We start from the raw sequence: 10,460 nt of genomic DNA on the forward strand, positions 1-10,460 counted from the left end.
CCATAGGTTAGGTCATGACAAATGTGGTATCTATCACATTTACATTGTAAGACCTCTCAGCCTCATCACCTTCACTATCACTCTCCACTCCGGCACTAGGGTCGAGCTTTTCAAACTAGGTAAAGTTATCATTTGGATATCATTTTAACATCTCAGCAAGAAGAACGTTGTGAGCTTGGACATAAGCATTCGCCTCTTTATCGATTACTCCATCATCTTTGCCCTTAAGCTCATTGTTTAATTTAGCCATTTCAGAAGCTTGGCTCACTTTTGTAGCTGTGCTGTAAGCTCCTTAAATGATTTTACCTTCTCTTCTAGCTCTTGCACTCGCACCAAAGATTAGATAGGTGACTTTTCAAAGTCACTGCTTCAACAATAGCCTTGGACATCTCCCACCTTAGGAAGTTCAGCTTCTCCTTAACCATTTACTGAGTGGCAACCAATTGTAGACTCATGGCATGGTGTAAAAGGACTTCAATTCTCTCTGGTCCCATTCGAAAGCGATTTCCTGAAAGATATAGGGAAGCTATTGTGACTTTAGCTAGGTCTATGTTTCCTTTCATAGATTAATTCCTCTCAAGAGATCAGCTCAGGACTTGGGTTCCTCTTAAGATCAATTGTCCAGAAGAACCACCCCTAGCAACAGTTGAGATAGGTGGTTGAGTAAGAGATCACATCAAGAGTAAACGAGATCTAAGGTCTGTAGGCTCATTCTAGGCAGGATTAGGAGAGATCAAGTCCTTAGCTTAGGGTTTCATTGAAGAAGGTTATTCTCTAGTCTTTGCAGCAGTAGTAGCTTGTGACACCATTTCTTTTTTTTTAAGATCTCACTTGGCTAGCTCTCTTTTCTTTTTTTTTTTTTTCCTACTTTTTCAGCTTCAATTCTAGCCATACTTGCATAAAAAAAAAAGTTAGTGAGAAAGTTTGGATCAGAAAGAAAAAGACAAAGAAATTACCCTTTTCGGGTCCAAGATTGGCTAATTAAAGGGAAAAGTTCTCCCTAGCAACTACATTGGCGAGCCAACACTTTAGCTTGGCATTAACAACATCAACATTTAGGTAGCAACTGGTGTTTTCCTGGCTTTTCAGCTCGGACACTGCCACATCCTCTTCTTGCTTGAAATCTCTCCCCACCACCTCTCAGTGAAATTGTTCCAACTCATAGGAACTCCCTCAAAATCACTAGGATTTCTACACTAAAGGATAAGAAATTTGTCTTTCCAATTCTTCAATGATAACACAAGCTCTGTAAAAAGCCCACAGTTTGGCTTCACTTGAAAAAACTAGTACTCTTTATTTTTTCTACTCCTAAGGCAGTGAAGTTTGGTGAAAACTTTAGTTGAGGGATTCAGAGTGATAAAGACCTTGAAAGGCTCTCAATGTTTGCCATGAGTATGAATGAAGTTGCGCCACACTAAATACGATGATAATTCAACACTTCCACATAAAATTGTTCCAAAGGAAATTGGAGACTAGCTTTCAGTTGCTCCTCATACACAATGATCTAGTTTCTTTCTTTAAAATCATGATCGGTTCAAAAATCTCCATGACACCTAATCAATTCAAACTAGTCATCTGACAGATGAAACTCTTCACTTGAGCGACGCAGATTAGATCGGATTAAGATAGATGGTACTTCATTTATCGGCAGAGCTTCTCTTCTGGGTTTTTCATTTTTTGTTTTACTCGACTTAGCCTGTTCAATAGGGTTTTGTTCTATGGGTACCTCTACCAGATCATTAATACCGATCTCTCTCACATTGGGATTGGCCTTAGGACTTCTTGCTTCATCCTCTATATCAGAGCTCTAAGAATATTGAACGGATGATGTACTAATAGTCTCTTGACTATCTTTATCACTCATTTCGAAGGATAAAATAGAAAAGGGAAGAAAACGAAAGAAATATAGATTTAAGGCATTTTACCTTTGTTTTTATAGGTAGAATCTCGCCGAAGTTACAACAATAGGTAAATATAGGCAGATGGAAGAATGCAATCAAAATGAACAATGTGACGCCCCTTACCCGTCTATTGTATAGCCGAGCAAGAAGTGCCACATTCGGTGCCGGAGCACCCTATCTTGTCTTGTCATGTCTATTGTAAATTTTAATGTCCTTTAAATCAGGTAATTTACGTGTATAAAATTTTTTTTTTTTTTTATATCTTTTTTTTTTTTTTTTTTGTGGAGACCCGAACAGATCCTCCTCTATTTTATTAGCATCTGGCGGGTTCCACTATCACCTGTTAACATATTCATAGTCATCTCACATATTTCCATATCATATTCTCTTTTATCATATCATTCGCAACTATTTATGAGATCTCAAAATGAAGTGTCATCTATTGCATTCATATTGAAATTCATAGATAATAAATTATAAGTTTTCATTTCAAGTCCAAAATAAAATACATCATAAACTAGTAATTACATAATGACTAGACATAATGAACCAAAATACTAGGCTACACATGGGCCCTACCAAAATACAAAAGACTGATGAGGTGACTCTGATCGGTGGCAGATCTGGTCGAAACTCTGTCCGAATACTACTGTGGCGGCTGCTGATCTTCAGACCTACGCGTTTGAAAACCAACGCGCTAAGCATAACGCTTAGTGGTGCATAATTTATAATAATAATAATTAAACAATTGAAATAATATTTACAAATCATAAATTCGGTCTTTACATTTTTTACACTTTGGAATCAATTAAAATTATTGGGGTCTTTCCTGTTTACTTATTGTATATTCAGTATTAATTAATTATTATCAATGCCCAAGAATCCTATAACAAATTATAAAAGCTGGATACACGGGAGTATACGGGTTAGACAGCCATATGTCTACCCCAGATACATCCTGTGCACGAGGCCACCGTCGCACGGACTACCGGTCGCTTGTAAAGCCGTAAATAAAGTAGGCACAATGGCCGCAAGTAGGCATATAGCCTGTAGAACAATCATATCGTACATATATTGTCAGTTCATGATTTGCTCTATAAGCAAGATCGCTATCTGTGGTCCCTAATTGGTATACCAATTTATCCAAACTAAATAAATAAGTCTAGGTATACTATGGGCAATTAAACATTTTTAATTATTTTAGCACTATTCACTGTTACTATTTCCTAGTACTGTTCATTGGTACCATTAATTTCATATTAATGGGACATTAGTCCCAATTTACATATTCATATCATTTTTAATATTTAATTATCCTTATGAGTATTTTAATTATTATATATAGCATTTTTCCCATGAACCTTTCTTTAGGTTCATGTTGATGTGTTATCTTTATCTAGGAATTTGACTAGGTTAGGATGTCTATTTAGTCACACTTCCTTCATAACAATTGTTCCTCTATGTTTAAACTTGAATTTCAGTTTTTGAATCACTGAATTTGGAGTTATAGAACTCAAGTTATGGTCAAAATACCATAACTGGTCCCTTTGCCTCTAAGCTGTCCAGAATTTACAATTTCTAGTCAATAAACTTTGACCAGTCATTTGATCATTTTATGGTCATTTTTAGACTTACGTTCCTTCACAAGATATGTTCCTCTATGTCTTAGGGACTCCCAGGTACAATTTCATAATTTTTCAAGCTTGGTATAGTGAGTTATGGTCAATGTATTAACCTGGACTCTCAGTCCTATAAGGGCAAAAATCAACTTCAGGGCAGTATGTTTGACCCTCTTTTCTTTACACTTAGAATTTGGCAAAGGTGTCTAAATCAATATTGTATCCCTAAGTATCATGTTTCTACATCATATTGGCAAATCTCAAATGGAATTTCCTAGTGGGAGTTATGGCCAAATGAACACACAGGTATCAAATGGCATTCTGGGTTCAACTTAACATTTTCTAGATTTCAATTCCTAACTTTGGCTAATATTTTCCCTAGGATGCAATGGTTTCTAGAGCTTGGTCAAAACATAAAAATTGTTGTGCTATCTCTTATAAAACTTTTGGCCCTAGTTTCACTCAATTTGCAGCTTTGGAGACCAAGTTATGGCATTTTTGCCAAAACTGGTCAAGCATACCAAAGGAACAGTATTTTGGTCATTTTCTGGGTTGGCAGTTTCAGTGACCCAACTTGTGCTAATAATTTGAATTGGTTAAAGGCAAAACTGGGTTAAGTGGTCTTCATGAAAAGTGTAGCCCTATGTCTAAACTTTCCATGGTTAAAATTTTAGGATTTTTGGACCAGTATAGAGAGAGTTATGACCAAATGAACACGTACTGTTCATTTGGTCATTTTCTGGGTTGGCAGTTTCAGTGACCCAACTTGTGCTAACAATTTGAATTGGTTAAAGGCAAAACTGGGTTAAGTGGTCTTCATGAAAAGTGTAGCCCTATGTCTAAAATTTCCATGGTTAAAATTTTAGGATTTTTGGACCAGTATAGAGAGAGTTATGACCAAATGAACACGTACTGTTCATTTGGTCATTTTCTGGGTTGGCAGTTTCAGTGACCCAACTTGTGCTAACAATTTGAATTGGTTAAAGGCAAAACTGGGTTAAGTGGTCTTCATGAAAAGTGTAGCCCTATGTCTAAACTTTCCATGGTTAAAATTTTAGGATTTTTGGACCAGTATAGAGAGAGTTATGACCAAATGAACACGTACTGTTCATTTGGTCATTTTCTGGGTTGGCAGTTTCAGTGACCCAACTTTTGCTAACAATTTGAATTGGTTAAAGGCAAAACTGGGTTCAGTGGTCTTCATGAAAAGTGTAGCCCTATGTCTAAAATTTCCATGGTTAAAATTTTAGGATTTTTGGACAGTATAGAGAGAGTTATGACCAAATGAACACGTACTGTTCATTTGGTCATTTTCTGGGTTGGCAGTTTCAGTGGCCCAACTTGTGCTAACAATTTGAATTGGTTAAAGGCAAAACTGGGTTAAGTGGTCTTCATGAAAAGTGTAGCCCTATGTCTAAACTTTCCATGGTTAAAATTTTAGGATTTTTGGACCAGTATAGAGAGAGTTATGACCAAATGAACACGTACTGTTCATTTGGTCATTTTCTGGGTTGGGTTGCAGGGAAATCCGAATTTGGACAGTATTTAGGTCAAGTTTTGGACAGAATTTGGGCATGGTTTCTTCATGGAAAATGGGCTATTTTGGGTCTAGTTTCACCTCCAATTGGCCTCATACCAATTGGGGTCACACAATTTTATTTATGGCCTAAAATGTACACTGCCCTCAACAAACACAACCTGCAGAAAATTAACACTTCCAAAACTCAATCTCTGCCAACTTCCTTACTTCAATTTGCATGCAATACACTTCTATAAGCAACAATCTCATCCCAATAGGTCAATTTCAACATTTTACACAAAGTCCTCAACATTTACACAAACCCTAGTTTTCAAAGTTTCAAATTTACACAAACACTACACAATCAAACACCCAAACATTTAAACTTATTACACATTCTCATGGAACCATTTTTCATCACTTAAAAGCAATAAATTTCAAGTTCCATGGCTGCCAAAAATTCAAGGGTTCTTTCCTCTAGATTTTCTTTTTGTTTTAATGGTATTTATGCTTAGCTAAACATGCTTTTCATGTTTAATAAAGAGAAGAAGAGGGATTAGTGCACTAACCTCTTGTGACCCACTTCAAACTTTAATCTTTCTTCTTCTAATGGGTATCTAAAGCTTCCTTATGGTGTGGGCTAAATTTTTTGTGAAGGGGTCTATGGGTTTTGGGAGGAGAAAGCATGGAAAATCAAGCTTTAAGAAGAACAAAAATGGAGGGAGGGAGACACTAAGGGAGACGGCAAGGAGGGAGAGAGAAGAGGAAGAAGAAGAGGGTTGGTGGGTTTTGTCTCTTGTGGGTATTTATATATATATTTATGTGTACTTTATTGTTTTTAAATTTCATAAATCTATTTCCTTTCTTTTCTTTTCTTTCCTTTCTTTTCTTTTCTTTCCTTTTCTTTTCTTTTCTTTTCTTCTTCTTTCTCTTCTCATTTTTCAATTTCAAATTCATAAAATTAATTTATGTTAATTATTCTATTTTCAAATTTTAATTTGACATTTAAGTCAAAATTCACATCTAGGGGTGAAATGACCAAAATGCCTTTCATGGTGCATATCGGGTTATTTTTATTATTTTTGTACCAAATAAATAAATTCTCTAAATTTTATTTTATTTCTCAAAATTGTTCCTATATTTTTTTAATATTTATTTCATTAATTTATGCCTCCTCACTATAGTTTAAGTGTAGTTCCAGACATTTTTATTGTCCGTATAGACATTAGTCATCAGAACAGTAAAATGTACGGACTACCCTTGGTGAGGACGTTACAAACAAAGAGTGAGAAGAGTAAAAAATTGGCCTTCTTTACAGCATCTTGATATATATAGGGGAAATATTAAATGCCAGAATTCAAAATCCTACCATAAATTTTCCTCTAACACCAAAAAATATGAAGTGATCTTTCAGATTTCCAAGGTACAGTGTGAGCAATAATGTCACTGTCAATTTACAATTGAGATCATGTTTTGAAGTGTTATCATCTTGTCCTGAACCTAAAGATTTAGACTTAGGGGGGACTAACGACATAGTCTACGCCCAAAAAATTGAGCTTGGTGAGTTCAAGTTAAGCAAGCCCAATTTCCAATCTCATTTTGGATTCAAACCAAAGTAGCAAGGTTGGTTAAAAGGCAATCTCTAATAAGAAGACCATCTCTACAAAGCTCGAATTGAGGTAAATTAATGAGGAGACCAACATCCTTAAAGATCAAAATAATCGGAGATCACGCTGAAGATCATGGCTGAGATTAAGCACACTAATTAATGTGCATAATGTTATATGCAAATAAGAAAGAAATTCAAGATCCAACCAGGATTTTGAATGACTACCGTTTATACCTATATAAATAGGTTCAAAACATGGTATAAGGTACGTCAAAAAATTTCTGAAGCTAGTTATATTACATTATCTTTTGAAAAGAATTCATTACTAACTTGAGCATCGAAGTAGCTATCAAATAGCCACCGGGCCTCACCTTTCTTTTTGATTTCAGGTCACCTAAGTTCTAAGCAGCAAATACCAATAAAAAATCTAGAAATCCACAGCAATATCACATATCAAGTAAAAATTTGCCACTAACATCACAGTACATTTTGTTAAAAGAGAGGCAACTAGTTAGAATAATAACAATGATACTTGTATTGTCCAAAACAATAATTATTACAAATTCCATATCTTAAGTTCCTTTGGCTACCATTTGTATTCTCGTAGGAATTTTACTAAGCTTTGAACAAATCATTGCCTTTTTGAGATCTTCCAAGTCGAGTTTTCAAACCAAATACAAATCCCACATACATATTCTCATAATCTCATATTTACCAGTTTTTATATAATAGTGAGAGATTTTACAATCTTGAATGACTTATGTATCTGATGAGAATAAATGGAGCATGCCTCTGGCTAGAAGTGTATGATTGTCTACTCATTAGGCTCTTGCATCTTTTCATCATCGGACAACAAGAGAACTCTTTATGGCTATGGTGGTTATCATCGCAAGGTGGAGATTATCACTAGAAATTAGGATAAATTTTGACTACTGTCCTGAACTTATCTAGTTGTAACATTACAGTCCCTCAATTTATAAATGTAATATAAAGCCCTATCAACTTTTAAATTTTGCACAGTAAAATCCTTCTAACCTCCAATTACAGGTTTTTCAGTTAGACGCTGACCTAGACAGTTCTAGCATGGAGCTTAATCAGTATTTCTCTTTTCTCTCTCAAGCCATGTGTAAATTGAATCATTCTCCTCTCTATAGACAAAATAAATTTTTACGTGTAAAGAGAATAATTTTACACTTTGCATAAAAAAGGAGAGAGAGATATTGACAAAATACCATGTGGGAGCTGTTCACATTAGTTTCTAACTAGAAAATCAATAATTAAAAGTTAGAAGGATTTTATGTGTAAAATTTAAAAGTTTAGAGGGTTTTATATTACATTTTAAAGTTGAAGGGCTGTAGTATTACAACTATATAAGTTCAGGGACAGTTGTTAAAATTTATCCGTAGAAATTACTTTATTATGGTATGAGAAAAAAATACAAAACTATTAGAATTATGGCCCAAAATCTTAAAGGGATTTGAAGAGACCTTTCATAATTTAAATGGGAGAAATATTCCTTAATAGGATGGAGGAATATTTCATATATAGAATAGAACATCTATTTTAATATTATTCTTAAATTAAATGGAATTCCTAATTAGATTAGGATTAAGGTAACTAACACTATAAATAGGAGTGTTGTGAAAAAGTTATTTAGCTTTCAACTCATAGAGTGGAGTTGTCGCCATTATAAAGTGGCGCTTTATCATGAAGAGTGGCTTTGCCCATCAATGAGGGGCTCCCACCCATTATAGTTCCATGGAGGGAAAGAAACTTTAGCCTAAAGTGGAGAAAGGACATAGAATTCAAGAGGAAAGAATTTTATCCATATAGTTTAAGACACCCTTTATGGTGTAGTAGTTAAAATAGAAAATATATTGAGTTATGACTAGAGAAGATTGAGAATACTAACTAATGTATTTACTATAAGTAGTTTGTAGTGGATCTCTTGGATATAATTGGGATGATGAGTAGTTAACTTTGAGTTTGTAATTCATTATTATTTATTTGATTATAGTGGAGGATGGCATACCTGAATGTAACTCTATATGCACAAAGTGAACCATGTAAATATTGATATTTTGTGTGTTTACTTTATTTCTTTGCAGTTTACATGCTTTATGTACACAACAAAAACAGCAAAAACAGGGAGGATTATAAGAGAAAGAAATGAATCCCTGTTTCTTTCTTATTTATAAATAAATGATCACACTTTTTTCTCTCTCATTACTTGGTCCAAGCTGTGTACTAACAATTGCAAGCATACAAGCAAAAATTTTTGTCAGCTGAAGGCAACAACCTTGCCTTATAAATGTCTCACATGCAGGCGTACATCCCTTAACTTTGGGTTTCCAAAGGTTAATGATCCAGCTCCTGCTGTTGCTTTCAACGGTATCAGCACTACCTCCATTTTTACTCGTCCTCTGGATATTGCTCCTCATGAGCTCTAATTTGGAGCTAGCGATCCTCAAAATAGTTTATCTGAGAGCCCCTTCACTGCCAATCCACAAAAACCAAATGGTGGAGACATTTCAATGGATTCATCAAATTTTTAGCATTTCACCCAATGAGATCAAAAAGTTTACAAGTTTTCAGAAGTTTCAAACTGCAAATTAATCTTTTGCTTGCAATATAACGTGTGGGATGGTATGTTTTGTTTTGCCTATTTAGATTAGTGTACCACAAAAGTCTCTTAACTTAAAATTGTGACATAGAAATCCCTATAATTCAATTTAATATACAAATAGTTTTTATTATAAAATGTGCTTAATAATAATTTAAGTTGGATATATTATTTTGTTAATATAAGAAAGAATAAAAAAAAACTATATATAACATCAATTATATATATATATATATATATATATATATATATATATATATATATATATATATATATATATATATATATGATTTTTTATTTTAAATAAATAGAAAATAAATAAATAAAACTTTAAAATTTTAAACTAACTATAAAATTTTGAAAAAAAAAAATCATAATTTATGATTTATTATGAATAATTTTATAAAAATTAAAGTTGAGGAACGATTGTGATATATCTGTAGTAAATGAAATTTAGTCATAACTGGTAATAATACTTAAATTGAAATTCAGATATTTTTATGATGTAAATTGAAGTTGAGGGATGTTGTTGATATAATCACCTAAGTTGAGGGACAATTGATGAAATTAACCTTGAGGATTCAATCAAATTGGCTTGGTTAAAGCTAAAAGACATATTAGTCAAGAAGATAAAAGAATTGAAGTATTTTACAGCATGCCTAATGATTATAATGTTCTTGTTCTATTTTCTCAAAGAGTGATTCAATCATTTGATTAAATTGTGAATTTTTATTTTTAATGTTAGGGATGCTTTATCAATTTTAAATATCTTTACAAATAAAAAAGAAAGGTCTCATTATCTAACCTAATTTGGTTCAATAAGTTAAAAATATACAAAAAAAAATCTCATTATAAATTTTACATAATTAATTTGTAGATCACATTGAGGGTAAATTTGTTAATAAATTTGAAAACATAATAAGAAGGAATCACATATGCACATTCTCATTCCTATTCTCATGATTGAGGTATTCGTGATTCCAATCCCACATGCCAAGAAACCAAAAGAAAACAGGGAATGATTGAGTTATTCTTAATTCCAATTCCAACTGCCAAGTAACCAAAAGAAAGAGGAAAAGAATTTGGAGAACTTTACGCCAATGGAAATCTTAATATTTAACTCAATCTTAATTCCAATCTCAAATACCAAGTAACCAAAAGTAAGAGGAAAAGAATTTGCAGAACTTTA

Source organism: Hevea brasiliensis, chromosome 18 (genome assembly GCF_030052815.1).
Source record: "Hevea brasiliensis isolate MT/VB/25A 57/8 chromosome 18, ASM3005281v1, whole genome shotgun sequence".
In the NCBI taxonomy this organism is placed as follows: Eukaryota; Viridiplantae; Streptophyta; class Magnoliopsida; order Malpighiales; family Euphorbiaceae; genus Hevea; species Hevea brasiliensis.